Source organism: Camellia sinensis, chromosome 5 (assembly GCF_055761805.1).
Source record: "Camellia sinensis isolate YWXY chromosome 5, ASM5576180v1, whole genome shotgun sequence".
NCBI classification, from domain to species: domain Eukaryota; kingdom Viridiplantae; phylum Streptophyta; class Magnoliopsida; order Ericales; family Theaceae; genus Camellia; species Camellia sinensis.
The window spans coordinates 39,919,107-39,940,606 of record NC_138965.1 but is presented as its reverse complement, the minus strand read 5'-3'; positions in this window follow the sequence as shown (position 1 = coordinate 39,940,606).

Sequence of the window (21,500 nt, the reverse complement as noted above, 5' to 3'; positions counted from 1 at the left end):
TACAGAATGAGATCATGAAGTTAATGAGCATGGGCATTCAAAATGAGCTATGAACAAAGAAAAATGAGATCTTGTAAGCAGCATGAGTAGTGTTCAAATAAATTTGGACGCAAAAATGACAGGAATCAATGACAATGAGATTATAGCATCCAAGCACACATAAAGCCAAACACTCACACCCACTCAAGGAACAAGTAACACTCTAGTGATCAAGCATGACACCCAAGGTCTTTCTAAGGAACTCAAATCGAAGAAGATCAAGGGGTTTTGTAAAAATATCAGCTTTTTGATGCTCAGTGGGAACATGTTCAAGAACAACAAGGCCTTCTTCCACTAACTCTCGAATAATATGATGACGAATGTCAATGTGTTTGGTGCGAGAGTGTTGGACAGGATTTTTTGAAATGTTTATGGCACTTGTGTTATCACAGAAAAGTGTGAGAGTGTTCTGTTCTATCCCATAATCATGAAGCATTTGCTTCATCCATAGCATTTGTGCACAACAACTTCCTGCTGCAATGTACTCAGCCTTAGCAGTCAAAAGAGAGATGGCATTTTGCTTTTTACTATGCCAGGAAGCCAAATTATTCCCAAGGTAAAAACACCCCCCGGATGTACTCTTCCTATCATCAGCACACCTTGCCCAATCGGCATCAGAGAAACCAGTAATGTCAGCTGTAGTATCAGTAGAAAACCAAACCCCATATCCCAAAGTCCCATTAACATATTTAATGATGCGTTTGACAGCAAGAAGATGAGACTCTTTAGGACTAGCTTGGTAACGGGCACAAACACCTACACTAAAGGCAATATCAGGATGACTGGCTATGAGGTAAAGAAGACTCCCTATCATACTCTTATACAGGGTAGGATCAACATCAGTACAAGAGAAATCTTTGGAAAGGTGAAGACTGGTGCTCATGGGAGTACGTGCATGTTTGGCCGACTCAAGTCCGAACTTTGGCACAAGATTTTTGGCACACTTAAGTCTGAGAAACAAACATACCCGAATGAAGCTGTTTTATTTGAAGACCCAAGAAATAAGACAATTCTCCCATCATGCTCATCTTAAACTCATGTGTCATGCAATCTAAAAAATATTTCACAAGATGATCAGCAGTGGATCCAAACACAATATCATCAACATAGATTTGAGCAACAAGAATATGAGACTTAGTATGTTTCACAAATAAAGTCTTATCCACACTACCCCTTTGAAAGTCGTTATCAAGAAGAAAGGTAGTAAGTCTATCATACCAAGCCCGAGGGGCTTGTTTCAACCCATACAAAGCCTTGTCTAACTTGTAGACATGGTTTGGACATTTAGGGTCCTCAAACCCTTTTGGTTGTTCAACATAAGCCTCTTCTTTCAAGTACCCATTCAGAAAGGCACTTTTCACATCCATTTAATACAATTTGAAACCAAGAAAACAAGCAACACCAAGTAAAATACGAATAGATTCGAGAAATGCAACTGGGGCGAATGTCTCATCATAGTCAACACCCTCTACTTGTGTGTAGCCTTGAGCAACCAACTTGGCTTTATTTCTAACCACAATACCATTCTCATTAGATTTATTTTTAAAGATCCACTTGGTACCTATCACATTCATGTCTTTAGGTCTGGGAACTAGAGTCCAAACATTGTTATGTTCAAATTGACCTAATTCTTCATACATAGCATTGACCCGACTATCATCTAGTAAGACCTCTTTAATGTTCTTAGGTTCAATTAAAGAAACATAACACATATGAGATACCTCATCCCGAATTTGTCTTCGGATTTTCATTCGATCCGATACACTTCCAATCACCTGTTGTGCTGGATGATTCAGTTTCACCCTTGTTGATGGTTTGAACTCAAGACTTGTGGTGACAGAAGCATCAGAAGTGGTGTCTCTCTGTGTACTCTTTGGACTCTGACTTACCTGAGAAGTTGGTGCTGTCTCAACTTCTTTTGCTTGGGCCTCAGCTTCTCTTTGACTTTGTGGTTCAATATCCAGGATTGGAAACTCACCATTGTCATCCTCATTTGTTGTTGGAGCAGGGGAACCTGTGTCATCTATAACCACATTGATTGATTCCATTAAAGAAGAAGTTCACAGGATATAGACTCGAAACGCCATACTAGTGGTTGAATACCCTAGAAAAATACCTTCATCACTTCGGGAGTCAAATTTGCACAAAGGCTCTCTATCTTTGAAAATGTAACACTTACTTCCAAAAGTTTTGAAGTATTTTACATTAGGTTTCAATCCCTTCCACAATTCATATGGAGTTTGTAAAGTGCTGAGCCTTAAATACACGCGATTTATAACATGAACAGCTGTATTTAGGGCTTTAGCCCAAAACTTTGGAGAAAGTTTCTTACTAAGGAGCATGACCCTAGCCATTTCTTGAACAACCCTGTTCTTCCTCTCAACCACTCCACTTTGTTGTGGAGTAATAGGTGCAGAAAATTCATGCTTAATTCCATGCATATCACAAAAATCCGAAAACGAACTATTTTCAAACTCACGACCATGATCAGTTCGGATTCTTATGATACGCCCAATGGAAAGACCCTGTTCCTTTTGGGTTTTAAGGACTAAGGCCTGAAAAGCATCAAACGTATCAGATTTTTCCCTTAAAAAATTTACCCATGAAAACCGAGTAAAATCATCAACTGTTAAAAAAATGTATCTGTTACGTCCAATGCTTTCAGTCCGAGTAGGACCCATTAAATCCATGTGAACCAATTCAAGAGAATGCTTGGTTGTAAGCTGTTCAACTATTTTTGAGGGGCACGGGTTTGCTTTCCAAGCTAACATGGTGCACACACATGGTTCAGATTCTTACCCAGTTTAAGTACTCCTCTCACAAGCTCTTTCTTGGCTATCTTAGTTAGGTCTCTGAAATTCATATGACCTAATCTTTGATGCCACAAATCAATGTTACTTATGATGGCAGAGTGACAAGTGAGATCATTAGTAGTAACAATCCCATAGCAGTTATCAAATGTGCAAACCCCATGCAAGACAGGATTTCCCTTTTTATCCAAAATTTCATATTTATTTTTTGAAAACCATACTTCATGGTGGGAATCACACATTTGACTAATGCTTAAAAGATTTTCTTTAAGGCCATCAACAAGTAATGCATTTTCAAGCTTGGGAAGACCAGCTACACTTATAGAGCCTTTACCAATGACTCTAGAAGTGCCACCATCTCCAAAGGTAACAATTCCACCTTCATATTTTTCAAGGGAGGTGAAATAGGATTTCTCACCTGACATGTGACAAGAGCACCCACTATCAAGATACCACATGTGTGAGTCACGTGCTTTTAGAGTAGTGTGAACAACTAAACAAGTCAAATCATCTTTTCTTACCCAAATCTTTTTGGTCTTAACAAAATCAGGTCTGGTGGTCTTGGTAAATGTCTTGACGTTGTGAACATCCTCATGTATCTTGGTGTTTTGCCTAGACATGTAAGGTTGTTTCCTAACCAAAAAAGTATTTGAATTTCTACCCTTTCGAGACACCTTACCAAACAATTCAAAGCAATAAGGACGAATGTGGCCATACCTACCATAGTGATGACAAATAAAAACAGGTTTTACCACCCTTTTGTTGATCTTACCCCCTTTAGGTAGATGAAGAGAGAGATCACCCTGGTCTACCTTCAACTTTCCCTTTGCTTGAGTCTTCAGGTCATGTGATGTAGAGGCTTGTCCTTTGTGAGCTATCGCATTACCATAGCCTAGCCCACTTTTGTCACAACCCATTTGTTGAGACCCAAGGATGTCTTCTAATGATTTGGAACCTTTGTTCCACATGGCAATTGTGGCTCTAGCAATTCAGAGTTCTTTATCTTTCTGACAAACCATCTCTTCCAATGTAGCTTGTGACATCTCAAGGCTTTCAAGCTTCTCTTCATATGTAGAATACACTTTCAGGAGTTCATTCCTTTCAGTTTCACAGGCTAGAAGTTTCCCACACAGGGCTTGCTTGTCACTAGAGATCTTGATGACATTCTGCTTTGCTGTTACAAGTTCTCCTTTGAGCTTGACATTCTCGCTTTCACATGCCTTGAGCTTGAGAGTGAGTTTGTCATTGATCTTAGACAAATTCAGAGATTCATCGCAAAGCTTTTTCGTAAGCTTGTTGTAGATCATCACCATTAATCTCATCATTGTCTTCAGATGTTTCACCACCTTCTTTTTGCTCCTCATTCTCCTTGACCTCATCCAGTTGAGCAACTAAGGCAGGAAAGGTGATAGATGGTGGTGAAGATGACTCTCCTCTTTCATGAAATTGGCTCAGAATGTCCCATGCATCTTTAGCCTTTGTGCAGTGAGCAACCCGTTGCCATTCTTCATCAAAAATTTCTCCATGAATAGTAATTAGAACTCTCTGATTGCTTGGATTGTCAGCACTGTTAACATCCTCTTCAATCACTTCCCAGCCTTCTGGGTCAAAAGCTCTCAGAAACGCCCTCATTCTGATCTTCCAATACGAGTAATTACTCCCATCAAAGGTGGGAGCGTGATACAGATTCTGACCACGAGCAAATTCCACGGGCTTTGGAAGTGGTTGAGTGAGAGTGGTCCAAAATCCCATGAAAGCATTATCCCCATCTTCACCGGACTCAGGTTCTTCGGGTTCTTGCTCCGACCGCTTTCATCATCCCAAGTCACTGTATAGACTTTCTTTCGATTCTTTTTCGAAGGACATTCAAGGGAAATATGGCCAAACCCTTGACATTCATAGCACTTGACCCCTTGGCCCTTTGTAATCGTCTTTTCAGTTTTTGGAGCAAGTTTTGGTGGAAAAGCTTTGGGTTTTTTATTACTCTTGTCTTTTGAAATAGGGTCTCTGAAATTAGGCTTCTTTTTCTTTAAATTTTTTTAAAACTATTTAGTAAACATAGCCGTCATCTCAGACTCTAAATCAAACTCAGTCTCCGAAGGTTTTGCAGTCTCATGAGTACTAGTGAAAGCCACACTATCTTTTTGTTTTTTCTTAGAAATCTGGTGGGCTTCATAGGACTACAAATTTCCAACGAACTGATCAAGCTTAAGGGTATCAACATTCTGAGCCTCCTCAATCGCTGTCACTTTTGATTGGAACCTCTCGGGTAAAGACCTCAAAAATTTTCCAACAACTTTAGCTTCAGGGATTTTTTCACCGAGTGTGAAACAAGAATTCCCGATGTCACTAAGTTTAGCATAGAAATCATCAAACGTCTCATCATCACGCAAAAAAGGGAATTGAGAGCCTTACTATTCCAACTCGAGTTTTGGTAATCGGTTGTGTCTCATTTATCAAGGGGTTTAGGAATATCAATACTATCAATGGTGACAGTAGGTTCACTCCACCCATAGAGCACACTGTGCCAAACTTTCTCATCAATGGATTTTAAAAACGCTCTCATACCGGCTTTCCAATAAGAATAGTTTGTACTATCAAGTAATGGAGGTCTATGGGTCGAGTTACCTTCACGAATTGAATCCATAACACCAATCACACCAAATCACACTCCTATAGTTTTGATAAAAAACAAAGAGTGACCTGCCCTGATACCAATTGAAAATCCTAAGTGATTCGTGATTAGATCAAGATTTAAATATTTCAATTCCCAATCATTCAAAACACACAATCTAAATCATCAAGCACTTACGAAAGTGATTTAGATTGTTGTTTTCGAAATAAACAATAAACCGACACAAACGATTTTTACGTGGAAAAACCACAATTGAAGCACCTTCAATTGTTATAAAAAACCACGGGCGAAACGCCACTAATCAATCCACTACTGAAGAAAGAAAGATTACAAAGACAACAAACAAATTACCAAAGGCATCCAATTTATCTCCAAACCTTTTGTAAATCTTTCACCACGCCTTCGTCTCGAAATCGGTTAACCTGAAGTTGAATCCACAACTTCACTTGTCGAATCAACGACTACGCACAGCATCAAACGCCTTTGACACTCCACGTTTAAATCTCCGGATTCCACCAAAGAAGAACACTCTTGAATATTATCAATCAACCTCCTTGATATGTGCTTATCAATACATGAGTTTAATATTAACTCAAATTATCAAGGAAAAACTCACAAAAAACTCCAAAAGAAAATCTTAAAAGAAAAACCTCAAAGTAGATCTCAAAACGTAATCCTAGTTTTGGACTAAAACCAACACTTATAGAAATCTGGAACAACGAGGCTCGCTCGAGCGAAAACTCTCTCGCTCGAGCGAGGAACTAATCTCGTGCGTTTTTCCATAAGTGGCTTCGCTCGAGCCACACAACCTTTGCTCGAGCGCACATTCATCCTTCTCAGGTTTTTAGCCAGACGCAGCCTTCGCTTGAGCGAGGACTCCTTCGCTAAAGCAAGGAAGACAAAAACAACAAGGAAATTACAACTCAATGACTCGAGTTTTGATTGTGGATTTGACAAGACTAAGGGGCCTAACAATACCGATACTAAAACATCCACAAGGCCTGCATATTCATATGCCACTAAGACCAAACTTCATTTCCACTTTCCTTCAATTCATTTCAAGTTCATATATGCTACTCAATTCATGAGTTAAATCCATTATCTTTCAACAACCAACATGAGACAATAACTCAATGGTTTCCAATTATGCAAAACACACATAAACACTTCAAATCTGCCATTTTACGGATATTTCGTCCGAAGGAATCGACACCCATTTATATATGAAATTTCGGGTCTTTCACCCAGGACACTCTGGCCAACTTGTTTAAAATGGAGTCTATCCCCTTTCTCCTCCCAAACAAATATACATATGCAATGTATTTATAACCATGATCACATATGGAGTACATCCCATTTCTCCTCCCAATAAACATACATATACAATGTATTTATGAACATAGTCATATATTGAGTACATCCCCTTTCTCCTCCCAATAAACATACATATACAATGTATTTATAACATGGTCATATTCAATGACGCCAACAATGGATTAGCATTAAATCGCTTAATCCTCATGCAATTTCTACAACAATCATAGCTATCCTCCACCGATAGCCTAATACAATTATTTCTAAAGAGATGTTCAATCTCAAAATAAATAGTTAACTCAAAACTTCCATAGGTGAGATATTACATATCCAATATCACCATTTATAACCACAACCTTCCAATTTCACATTTTCAATGTTAATCCCAATTATTTATGAAAAATAATGATTTAATCAAATTAGGGCAAAATCCCCTCTTTCCAAATATCAACCCAAACACCAAAATCAACTATTTTGGCACAACATGATCATGTATTCAAGCCTCATACTCATTTACCTCATATTCATCAAAACCCCTCTTTTCATTTTACACCCAAATCCTAGATTTGTCCAAACCACAACCAAATCTCGTCATCTATACACAATAGCAAATAACTAAGCTAAAAACCATATTAGAGTGTAGAAATTCCCTACCTCAAGAAGAGAAGACAAGCAAAGCAAGGTTGGACTCCAAAAAGGACGAAACCCACTTTTGCTTAGATCAATACGAAGCTCTTGAAGCCCTCTACCTTATTCTCAAAGATACTAGGGTCAAGAACTCGATGGATTTAGATGAAATCTTAGAGAGAATGTGAGTTTCTAGAGAGAGAAGCTCAAGATATGGAAATTTGGAGACTTTTAGAGAGAGAGAGAAAGCAGAAAATGATCTGAAATGTCACTTTCACGATCTGATAAAGCACAGTCTGCTCGAGCGGAGAGTTTGACGCTCAAGAGTCAGACACATAAATTTTACCCGCTCGAGCGCGATAAAGGTCGCTCGAGCGCCAAGACACAACAACAAGGCACTACTTGCTTGAGCGTAATGTGACCCGCTCGAGCGTAAAGTACACTCATCGAGTATTTTTGCAGACTTTAGATAGTCGCTTGACCGCCAGAGGGGCCACTCGAGCTCAGACCCGCTCGAGTGTAAGAAACGTCGCTTGAGTGTGAAAAACATTTCTGCAGCATTTCTTTTAGATGCACGAAGTACTGAGTGATTGCAAACCCCACTCGAGCGCAAGAAGGCCCGGTCGAGCACAAGACCAAAATTCTGGGCAACAAAGGCTTGGAAAAACAAGCAACCAACCTGTTCCAAATACACAACTACAACCCAATAACCAACATTGAGGGGAAAACAAGGGAAGCAAGACACAAACCACCATCCAAACCATACAAACCCGAGACCGGAATACCACAAGAGACGGGTCAAAACCAGGGTCGCTACGACCTCCCTCCTTAAAGAATTTCGTCCCCGAAATTACAAATCAGGCTCTAGAACATAATTGAACTATTCACAACCATGTTATTCCCATAAGTTCAACACCATGACCCATTCTCCGGTCATCTATTCGCACCGACTCGATTTTCAATTTTCCCAAAACATGTACAATGTTTAACCAAAGTCTGAATTTTCAAAAATCGTACATAGCATATACAATGTTTCCAAAAATGGTACCACATTATCAATATTCCAAATTCTCAAAACATAAGCAATGTTTATATTGAATCCATGTTCTTCCCAAACAACCATAACATATGCAATGTTTTCATAAGTTAAAACATATACAATGCTTAGACTTTTCATTAATGCAATAAATTCTCAATACATGCTCATGCATCAACAACCAAATCCGGATATTTCTCTCGGACTTCTAATTCACGTTCCCAAGTCACTTCCTCAACTGCGTGATGTTTCCGCAATACTTTTACCAAGGGAATTGTCTTCTCTCACAAAACTTAATCCCGTCTATCCAAGACTTCCACCTGTCTCTCCTCATACGAGGCATCCTCATCTTTCTCTAAGTCGGTCCAATCCAACACGTGCGATGGATCCAGCTCATATTTCTGAAGCATACAAATATGAAACACGTCATGAACCCCGAAAATCTGTGGCGGTAACGCCAAACGGTAAGCAACCTCCTCAATTCGCTCTAGGATTTCAAAAGGGCCAATAAACTGAGGGGATAACTCCCATTCTTCTCAAACCTCATCAAATCCCGTCTAGGTGATATTTTCAAAAAGACATGATCACCCACCTCAAATGACAATGGTCTCCTCCTATGGTCAGCATAGCTTTACTGGCGACTCTGAGCCGTAGCTAGCTTCTTACGAATAAGTGCAACTTTCTCCGTAGTTTCTCAAACCAACTCTGGACCCAACAAAGGTGCATCATCCACATCGGCCCAACACACAGGAGATCTACACGGTCGACCATACAAGGCCTCAAATGGTGCAATGCCAATACTCGATTGGAAACTATTGTTATAGGCAAACTCCACCAAGGGTAGGTGCCTCTCCCACGACCCCTTGAAGTCAAGGACACAGCCTCTAAGCATATCCTCAAGGATCTGAATAGTATGCTCAGACTGCCCATCTGTCTGAGGATGATACGCAGTACTACAAGTCAATCTAGTGTCCAAGGCACTCTGCAAACTCTGCCACAACCGAGCAGTGAAACGCGGATCTCTATCCGAAACAATCGTCATAAGGACCCCGTGCAACCTCACTATGTCCCTAATGTACAAGTCAGCCAGATAATCTATCGAGTCACTTACGCGCATGGAAATAAAATGCGCCGACTTAGTCAATCGGTCAACGACCACCCAAATGGCATCACTACCCCGTTGAGTCCTCGGAAGGCCCATAACGAAGTCCATCGTAACATGCTCTCACTTCTACTCAGCTATAGGTAAGGGTTGCAACAAACCCGCTAGCCTCTGATGCTCAGCCTTCACTTGTTGACAAGTAAGACATTTCAATACAAACACAACTACATGCTTTTTCATACCCCTCCACCAAAACTGGCGACTAAGGTTATGATACATCTTTGCGCCTCCCAGATGCGCCGCAAGGCGCAAATAGTGAAACTCTCGGAGTACTTCCTCTCGACAAGACTCCGGTACAAATAAGCAATCATGGTATCTCACACTCAGGTCAGGATACACAGTCAAACCTCTTTCTACCTTCCCATTGGAAATCTTCTCTTAAAACGATTTCACCTCAAGGTCACCCTGCTGCGCTTCCAACACTCGGTTCACAAGTGTAGGTTGTGCAACTACTGAAAACGAAGCTGCGAATTCAACAGACTCGCCCAATTGCAAGTCAAACTCAATAAGAGTACCCAACATTTCCCATTCTCGGATGGCGATAGAAGCTACACTGCTAATTGGCTTTCTACTCAAAGCATCGGCCACAACGTTGGCCTTCCCGGGATGATAATGGAACTCAAAATCATAATCCTCTATGAATTCCATCCACCACTTCTACCTCAAATTCAAGTCTTTCTATGTAAATAGATATTTCAGACTCTTGTGATCAGATAACACTTCAAATTTCTCACCATACAAATAGTGCCTCCAAATCTTCAAGGCAAATATCACCTTTGCTAACTCTAGGTCATGGGTGGGATAATTTCTCTCATGTATTTTCAACTGTCGTGAGCCATAGGCTACCACTTTACCCTCTTGCATCAATACAAAACCTAAACCTTCCCGTGAAGCATCACAATAAATTGAATAACTCAAACCCCTCTCCGGTATAATCAATACTGGAGCAGTGGTGAGTCTAATCTTGAGCTCTTGGAACGACCTTTCACAAGTCTCACTCCACACAAACTTGATTTCCTTTCTAGTCAACTTAGTTAAAGGTGAAGCTAGTCTAGAGAAATCCTTCACAAATCTACGATAATACCCGGCCAACCCCAAGAAACTACGAATCTCGAAAGCATTCTTAGGTTGTGCCCAGTCTTGCACTGCCTCTATCTTGGACGAATCTACAGCCACCCCTTCCCTTGACACTACATGCCCTAGGAATTTAATCTCTTCCAGCCAAAAGTCACATTTCCCAAACTTAGCATACAGCTTATGGGCTCTAAGTAACTCAAGTACTACTCGTAAATGTTCCTCGTGTTCCTTCTTAGAAGGTGGATAAATCAAAATGTCGTCCACAAAGACAACCACAAAACGATCTAAGAATTCACGGAAGATCTGATTCATTAAATCCATAAACACAACTGGAGCTGTTAGCCCAAAAGGCATCACAAGAAACTCATAATGGCCATACCGCGTACGGAATGTCGTCTTTGGGATATCCTCATCCCTTACCCTCAACTGATGATAACCCGATCTCAGGTCTATCTTAGAGAAACAACAAGACCCCTTCAACTGATCAAACAGATCATCTATACGAGGCATTGGGTACTTATTCTTAACAATAACCCGGTTCAACTTTCTGTAATCAATACAAAGCCGTAATGCGCAAACTTTCTTTTTAGCAAAGAGAGCCGGTGCTCCCCAAGGTGAAGTACTAGGGCGAATAAAACCCTTTTTCTAACAATTCCTGGAGTTGAATCTTCAACTCACTCAATTCAGCAGGTGCAAATCTATATGGAGCCATAGAAACTGGTGCCATGCCAGGCACTAAATCAATAGAGAACTCGATCTCTCGGTGAGATGGTAAACTGACAAGATCCTCGGGAAAGACATCCGAGTATTCACAAACTGCCCTCGGCAATTCAATCCAAACCTCATCACACTCACTACCCAAAAAGCTAGCAAGGAGACAACTAAGTTCATTCTGCCCACGCGGATCATATACCGGTGATAAGACTCTATCCACCCGGTCCCCCAAGAAATAAAAGCAATCACCGCTCAAGGTAAATATAGTAACCTTCTGACGGTAGCAATCTATAACAGCCCGGTATGACGATAACCAGTCCATACCTAATATGACAACAAAACTAAGCATGCCAATCAATACAAATGCAAAAGGTAATCGACGACTGGCAACCCCGGCATCCCTGTCTCAAGACAGTCTGACCACCAATAGGTGACTCTACACAAATAAGAGATGCTAACTGTGCCAACTCCAAACCCAAAACTAATGCAAACGCATATGAAATAAAAGAATGGGATGCACCCGTATCAATCAATACATTAGCAACTGAATTACAAAGCAAAAAGGTACCTCTCACTACAGAAGGATCAGGTACAAGATCTAGCCCCACAACTGTATACATACATCTAGTAGGCCTCTGCTCAGCCTGCTCACCCCTCGGAGCATAAGCATGATGCACAGACTGAGCCGAAGAGACTCCTTGATTTGCCCTCGAGGCCTGTGCTGACTATGCTGGTTGGTGCTGTGTCTGTCTCGAACCAGACGCACCAGGTGTACCACCCAACTGTGGGAAAAACCTCTTCAGGTGCCCTGCCTGCCCGCACTGATAACAAGTAAGCGGTTGGCCTCTTCCCTGACTCTGGCTCTGAAAACGTGCCGAAGATGATGCTGTTCACTGTCCTCCTCCTCTCTGAGGACAAGCTGGAGACTTGTGGCCCAACTGATCACACTTAAAACAAGTAAAATCTCCCTACCCACCTCTCCCAGGACCTGAACTCGGTATTGAAAAAGTGGACCTCGACTGAGTTCCCTGAGACTGCTAAGGGTAGGAACCCCTCTACCTCTTACTGTGTCCCTGACTATCCTTACTCCTCCTGGAGCCCCTCATGCTTTCATCTTCTGCCTGCATCATAGTTTCAAGGTGGGCTGCAGACTACACAAGGCGCTCATATTCTCTAGTGATGGAACCAACAACTTTATACATTAGTCTGATCCTTAACCTCTTTTCAAACTCCAAACAACGGCGCTCCTCAGTCGCCACCAACTCAGGTGCAAACCTCGACAGACTAGTAAAGGTTGCCTCAAACTCAGCTACTGGTGTGTTCAACTGCAACAATTTAGAGAATTGATCTCTCAACTTCTCCCTAAACGTGGGAGGTAGAAACTTATCCTGGAAAGCCTCAACAAAAGCCTCCCAAGTTCCTCCAATGCGCCCACGCTCATACTTCCACCACTGACCCGCATCCCCCTTCAACTGGAAAGATGCCAAGGTCACTTTCAAATGATCATCCTCGATGCCAAGCATCTCGAATGTCTTCACTAACTGTTCTAGCCACTCATCTGCCTTCAATGGCTCCTTAGGATCACCCAAAAACTCATCTAGATTCGATCGAAAAAACTCCCTCTTTAAGAAAGATGGCCTTGCTTCAGCTACTTGGGCCTGGACTTGATTCTCAGTTCGGAGAATGTCCATAGATTCTCTCAATGCTCCAGCCATTTCACGAGCTAAGGCGCCCATGGCCTGATGACCAACTGGTTCTGCCACATTGGCTTGACCAATTCATTCTTTCTGTGCCGGAATATCATCAAGTAAAGGCACCTCATGCCTCCTAGGCCTACCACGCCTATTACCACCACGTCCACGTCCTGACATCCTAATAAAGGTAACAACAGGATTGGCACATTTACAAACGTGCCAAATTTAACTCACTCGCGGCCTAATACATTGGACAACAATAAATAACTCCACATAGACATGTAATCACATAAACACATACGAATTTCCTTCCAAGATAATGACCGTCCCACGGCGTTGCTAGAGTTCCAATTAGAAATAGCAGTGATCAAGTGCTCTTCCAATAGGACTTCCACAAACCTGTAGATCCAATCAACATCTTAGGAATTAAATTCCATACCCACATAATCACATAAGGATGTTATCACATAAGCATACAATACATGCTAACATCTCAATCAAGCGAGACAAACCCATTTTGGTACTAACCACTTCCCATGTACCCAAAGTATTCAAACCCGGTATGCTCTGATACCAAGTTGTAACGCCCCCAAAATAATACAATAAAGATAACTCATATGCGGAATAAATATGAGAAACAACATACTTTCATATATCATAGTTCACTGTTTAACGACCAGTTAAATGCCATGTAGGCTTACACCTTTCCAAGTCATCGTTTGGTTACACAAATTGAGTCTCGCTCATCACATCTTAAGCCCTTGGCTTTACAAATAACAAACATACACACATAAGGCATAAATAAGAAGCTCTTGCTTCCCGAAAATCCATTCATGCTATTGCCTTGGAGGTAGCATCTCACCTGCACCTGAAAATGATATTCCCGTATGGGGTGAGCCAATAGCCCAGTAGAGATAATCTAACACAATATATGAGGTTTAGCAAAGATATAAATACCACGTGCATAAACAATACCGATACTAAAACATCCACAAGGCCTGCATATTCATATGCCACTAAGACCAAACCTCATGTCCACTTTCCTTCAATTCATTTCAAGTTCATATATGCTACTCAATTCATGAGTTAAATCCATTATCTTTCAACAACCAACATGAGACTATAACTCAATGGTTTCCAATTATGCAAAACACACATAAAGACTTCAAATCTGCCATTTTACGAATATTTCGTCCGAAGGAATCGGCACCCATTTATATATGAAATTTCGAGTCTTTCACCCAAGACACTCTAGCCAACTTGTTTAAAATGGAGTCTATCCCCTTTCTCCTCCCAAACAAATATACATATGCAATGTATTTATAACCATAATCACATATGGAGTACATCCCATTTCTCCTCCCAATAAACATACATATATAATGTATTTATGAACATAGTCATATATGGAGTACATCTCCTTTCTTCTCCCAATAAACATACATATACAATGTATTTATAACATGGTCATATTCAATGACACCAACAATGGATTAGCATTAAATCACTTAATTCTCATGCAATTTCTACAACAATCATAGCTATCCTCCACCGATAGCCTAATACAATTATTTCTAAAGAGATGTTCAATCTCAAAATAAATAGTTAACTCAAAACTTCCATAGGTGAGATATTACATATCCAATATCACCATTTATAACCACAACCTTCCAATTTCACATTTTCAATGTTAATCCTAATTATTTATGAAAAATAATGATTTAATCAAATTAGGGAAAAATCCCCCTCTTTCCAAATATCAACCCAAACACCAAAATAAACTATTTTGGCACAACATGATCATATATTCAAGCCTCATACTCATTTACCTCATATTCATCAACACCCCTCCTTTCATTTCACACCCAAATTCTAGATTTGTCCAAACCACAACCAAATCTCATCATCTATACACAATAGCAAATAACTATGCTAAAAACCATATTAGAGTGTAGAAATTTCCTATCTCAAGAAGAGAAGATGAGCCAAGCAAGGTTGAACCCCAAAAATGACGAAACCCACTTTTGCTTAGATCAATACAAAGCTCTTAAACCCTCTACCTTATTCTCAAAGACACTAGGGCCAAGAACTCAATGGATTTAGATGAAATCTTAAAGAGAAGGTGAGCTTCTAGAGAGAGAAGCTCAAGATTTGGAAATTTGGAGACTTTTAGAGAGAGAGAGAAAGCAGAAAATGATCTGAAATGTCACTTTCACGATCTGATAAAGCGCTGTCCGCTCGAGCGGAGAGTTTGACGCTCGAGCGTCAGACACATAAATTTCACCCACTTGAGTGCGATAAAGGCCACTTGAGTGCCAAGACATAACAGCAAGGCACTACCTGCTCGAGCGTAGAATACACTCATCCAGTATTTTTGCAGACTTCAGACAGTTGCTCGAGCGCTAGAGGGGCCGCTTGAGCTCAGACCCGCTCGAGCGTAAGAAATGCCGCTCGAGTGTGAAAAACACTTCTGCAGCATTTCTTTCAGACGCACAAAGTACTGAGTGATTGCAAACCCCGCTTGAGTGCAAGACCAAAATTCTGGGCAAGGCTTGGAAAAACAAGCAATCAACCTGTTCCAAACACACAACTACAACCCGATAACCAACATTAAGGGGAAAACAAGGGAAGCAAGACATGAACCACCATCCAAACCATACAAACTCGAGTCCGAAATACCACAAGAGACGGGTCAAAACCAGGGTCGCTATAAAACAACGGACTACTCGATATGATAGACATAGAGTTCAATCCCCTTTTCCAATCCCTCCAAACAAACACGCCTATATGTAATGTACTGATTAGCTTGAGACGTTTGCAATTGAAGAATCAAGAACTAACTGAAATGAATTTTAAGAAGTTTGCAATTGAACAATCACTACAACATATAAAAGTAAAAATTTTGTTACAAAAGATATTTAGGGGTCAATTTCTATCATCGTGAGGATAGTCGCTAAAAGGTCGTCCCGAAAAATCAAAAATAAGACTTTTAGCGACAAAATTTTGAAAATGTCACTAACAAATAGACTTTAAGGACAAAATAGTTTGTCTCAAAACGGTTTAGTTTTTTAGACAAAAAATTTGGTCCCAAAAGGATAATAATTTATCACTAATGTCCAATTTTCGTTGTTAAAAATATAATAGCCACACTTTTCGCAAAAAAATAAAAAATAAAAAATGAAATAAAATAAAATATTTAGTCCCTAAAGAATAATTTTGTCCCTAAATTTTGGTTTCTAAAACCTTAATTTTTTTGTAGTGAATCAAAAACTAATTGAAATCAATTTGTAAGAACAAAGAACCAAGAACTAACACGACTCACATTTGGAATGAAATCGCTTTGGATAACGAAAACCCTTTTTTCATTACAAAAAATTAAGATTTTACAGACCAAAATTTAGGGACAAAATTATTTTGGCAGACTTATTTGTATGTCCTACGAAGTAGACTTATTGTCCAATAGGTCCTATGATAATTAATTACATTTTTAATCATACACTATTAAAAAATGTCAGTAATTGTTAATTTTTAGCGACAGTTTGAAAATTATTGCAAAAAATGTCACTTATTATAAGTTTAGCGACAGCTTAAAAAAATCATCACAAAAAAAAGGTCACTAATTTTCAACTTTCAATTACAATTTGAAAAATTCGTCACAGAAAAATGTCACTTATTGTAAGTTTTAGTGACGAGAAAAAAAGTCACTAATTGTCAATTTTTAGCGACATGTAAAAAATTGTCACAAAAAATTATTTTTAGCGACGATTATAATAGGATTTTATGGGAATTAAGTCAAACTATTAGGACCTATTGATAGTTTGCCCAATTATTTTTTAGGGACTAAATATTTTTGTTGCGAAAAGTGTCGTTATTATAATTTTAGCAACGAAAATTGGACATCAGTGATGAATTATTATCTTTTTGGGACCAAAATTTGTCTAAAAAAATAAACCATTTTGATACAAATTATTTTGCAGCTAAAAGTCTATTTATTATTGACATTTTCAAAATTTTGTCACTAAAAATTTTGTTTTTAACTTTTCGAGACGACCTTTTAGTAACTACCTTCACGACGATAGAAATTTTCTAAACGTCTTTTGTATTTAAATTTTTACTTTTAAAAACTAAAAAATTTAGCCTTCAAAATTCTCATATGTTGTAGTGTTTTATCACAAGGGAGATGGCAAAGAAATAGATTCTATTAAGAGAGAGAGAGAGAGAGAGAGAGAGAGAATATGGGACGCAGAGATCAGGCAAGATGAAGCAGACAATCAGGTGCATGTGCGTGTTGATGGTGAAAGTTACAATTTTTATGAGGTGTAATTTTCTGATTAGGTGACCGTAAACAGGTTATTTACAAAAGATCTGTAAATAACTTAATCTCTTGTTGGAAATACGAAGGATTGACTTACGGTGAGAGAAATGTAACCTTACTTGACGTGTTAGATTTTTGATAGCAGTAATATTACAACTTAGCTAATTAATCATGTTTGTATGTGTCTTGACAAGAAAACTCTAAGACTATACTTGGATTATGAATTTAAGTAAATATTTAAAATAAAAATAAAAAAAGTCTAGTGAAATGTTAATAAAATACATATTAAATACAGTGCAAATGTGAATGAGACTGCATGATAGAAGAGACTTTTGAGGCGCATGGAGGAAACTGCTACGGAGATGGGGTTGATGGGTGAAGGATCAGACTATGAAGAAAATGAATGAAATCATTTTATAAAATGTTTTCGGCAGTCTATATATATAAGGAAAAAGGGCTTTTTAGTGAGGAACTTTTTAGGAGTTCTAAATCCTGATTCTAATTTTCTTACTTTTCTTAATTTTAAATAATTACTTTTATTTGATAATCTTACATCGGAAAAAGAAGGAAAAAAATGAGTTGTTTTACTCATATAAAAGGAATCTTATACTCCCATCTCATTTAATGAGTAACCTTGTGAGAGTTGCAATATCTCATACTAATGTTCTTGATTTTCTTAATTTTAAACAATTAAGAAAATCTTTATTGGCTAACTTTTATTTGGTAATCCCACGTCGCGAAAAGAATGAAAGAGTTAATTGTTTAGGTTGGGATTGTTTAAGTTGGGAGCTTTTATCATAATTTAGGTTCATGGTTCACCAAACTATATGGTGAAAATATGTCTGTTTAATAGGAGGCCAACTTATATAATTTAAAGGCTTTTTTTTTTTTTTTTTCGAAATTTGGAGGTCATCACCCAAATCTTTCAATTAGATCCATCTTACTTGCATGACTATAATTAATTATATTTTTAAAATAACATTTTGCTCCAAATGCAATGATGCAAGTTAATTACATGATTATGACCACATGGATGACAATGTAACAAGACATATGTCGGAGAGGAGAAGAAGTCAGTTGATTGACTTTGATTTATTTTCAGTTTTTATTAACAACATTATGAACAAATTATAGTTCGATTTACTTTGAGCAAAACTATCATTTATAATCACGTAATTTTATTATATTTAATTTTTAAAAATAAATAATATATATAATTTTATAAATAGATCATATATTTTTATTAAAGATAAATACATTCAAATCATATGAATATGATTTTAGAATGAATTTGATTTTTTTTTTAAATATGTATATGAGTTTGCAAAATGATCGAATATGATAAATTCACCAACCTAAATTATGCCTCTTTACTTTCCGTTGGCTAGCTTCTATTTACCTTTTATTTTACAATCCCACATCGAAAAAAGAAAGACAAAGTGAATTGTTTAAATTGCATAAAGTGAATCTTATGCTCCCATTTATATAACTAAATGAGATTTTTAGTGAGAAGCCTTATGATCAATATCTAATACTCATTTTTTTGATTTTCTGAATTTTAAACAATTAAGAAAATCCCCATTGGCTAGCTTCCATTTAACTTTTATTTTACAATCTCACATAATTTTGATTTTAAAAATAATTTTGTATGAGATTTTGAAATTCTTATAATACTTAACTTTAAAATAATTACAATCTCACATCGAAAAAAGAAAGAAAAAGTGAGTTGTTTCACTTATATAAAGTGTTACAATTCCACATCGAGAAAAGAAAGAAAAAGTAAGTTGTTTCACTTATATAAAATGAATCTTATAAAGGGAGTTTTAAGGGAGAAGTCTTCTATAAGATCCAAACCCTTATTCTAAAATTATTGAATTTTCTTAATTTTAAACAATATTAAGAAAATTTCATTAGCTTGTTTCCATTTACCTTTTATTTTACAATCCCAAATCGGGAAGAAAAAAAAAACGAAAAAGTGAATTTTTTTCATTTACATAAAATGAATCTTATGCTCCAATTTATATAAATTATTGAAATTTCTAAATTTTAAACAATTAAGAAAATCTCCATTGGTTAGCTTCCATTTAATTTTTATTTTACAATCTCACATCGGGAAAAGAAGAAAAAAGTGAATTGTTTCACTTATATAAAGTGAATCTTATGCTCCCATTTATATAAGCAAAGAAGATTTTTAGTGAAAAGCCCTATAATCAATGCCAATTTTGTGTGTGTGTGTGTGTGTGTGTGTGTGTGTGTGAGTGAGTGTTTAAGAACACATGTACAATACTCTTAGCATATCACCTGTTCTATGTGAAGGTGCTTTTGTAAATACAGTTTGAATTTGCAATCCAATGTGCATATCCATTTAACTTTTATTTTACAATCCCATATCGGGAAAAGAAGGAAAAATTGAATTGTTACATTTATACAAAGTGAATCTTATGCTCCCATTTATATAAGCAAAAGAAGATTTTTAGTAAAAATCCCTATAATTAATACTATTTTTTTTATTTTCTTAATTTAAACAATTTAGAAAATCTCCATTGGTTAGTTTCCATTTAACTTTTATTGTACAATCCCATATAGACATTTTGATTTTAAAAATAATTTTGTATGAGATTTTGAAACTCTCATAATATTTTACGTTAAAATAATTACAATCCCACACCGGGAAAAGAAATAAAAAGTGAGTTGTTTCACTTACATAAAGTGAATCTTATACTCTCATTTAATATTATAGTATTGGGCATGTTTCAATTTAAGATGATTTAAGTTTTAAAATAAAATTTAAATGTTTTAATTAATTAACTTTGTTATAAATTGGTTGATCTTTTGACTTAGCCGATTAGGCTAAATCATTTTCTGTTTCACTGATTCACTGGTTTGACCACGGTTTTAGCTGTTTTATCAAAATATATTGCTTAGATTTTTTTTTTTTTGAAATAAACTAAGATTGACCTTATTAAAAATTGAACGACTGAGATTGCTTGATTAGAAATGAACTTCCCATCCAAACAATTATTAACTTTTATTTTACAATCCCACATCAGGAAAAGGAGGAAAAAATATGTTATTTCACTATATAAACCTTATGCTTCCTTTTTACACTGTAGTATTGTGTATGTTTCAGTTCAAGACAGTTTAAATTTTAAAATTAAAATAAAATTTAAAAGTTTTAATTAATTAATTTTTGTATAAGTTGGTTGGTCCTTTGACCTAGCCGATAGGGTGAACCATTTTCGGTTTGACTGATTCGCTGGTTTAACTGCGATTTTAGCTATTTTATCAAAATATAGTGGTTAAATTTGTTTGATTCGCAATAAATTAAAGATTGACCTAATTAAAAGGCTAAGATTTCTTAACTCGAAATAAACTTCTCGCCCAAACAATTGTTAACTTTTAGACAATTAAGAAAATCCTCATTGGCTAACTTTTATTTTATAATCCCAAGGAAAAAGTGAATTATTTCACTTACATAAAGTGAATCTTATACTCTCATTTATATAAGCAAAATGAGATTTTTAGTGAGAAGCCTTATAATCAATATCTCATACTAATTTTTTTGATTTTCTCAATTTTAAACAATTAAGAAAATTTCAATTGGCTAGCTTCCATTTAACTTTTATTTTACATAATATAAAAAATTAAATATAATTATTATATTTTATTAAATAATATATTATTTTATCCCATCTATAGCATGGGTGATATGCTAGTTAACTACGTAGTCTACTTCATTAGTCTGAATAAAGGAATTGTTTTTTAATTAGACTGCTTGTATAGCTGTTTGTATCTATTTTGACAAAAAATGTAATCATCCTTGTTTCGATCCTTCTTTCATGTTTTGCCTCTTCGACTGGGCTGGTCGGGGATCGAGCTGTCTGCAAAAGTACTGGGTTAGTATATTTGACCCTCGAGTGGGGCTTTCCATGCTCGAGCAGACCATGTTATATCAGTTCGTGAATCTGATATGTCATATCACTTTTTCAGTCCTCTCTCTCTCTCTTCAAAACTCTCCAGAATTCCAGATCGGGAGCTTCTCTCTGTAGAAGTCATCTTCTCCCTTTGATTTCTCTA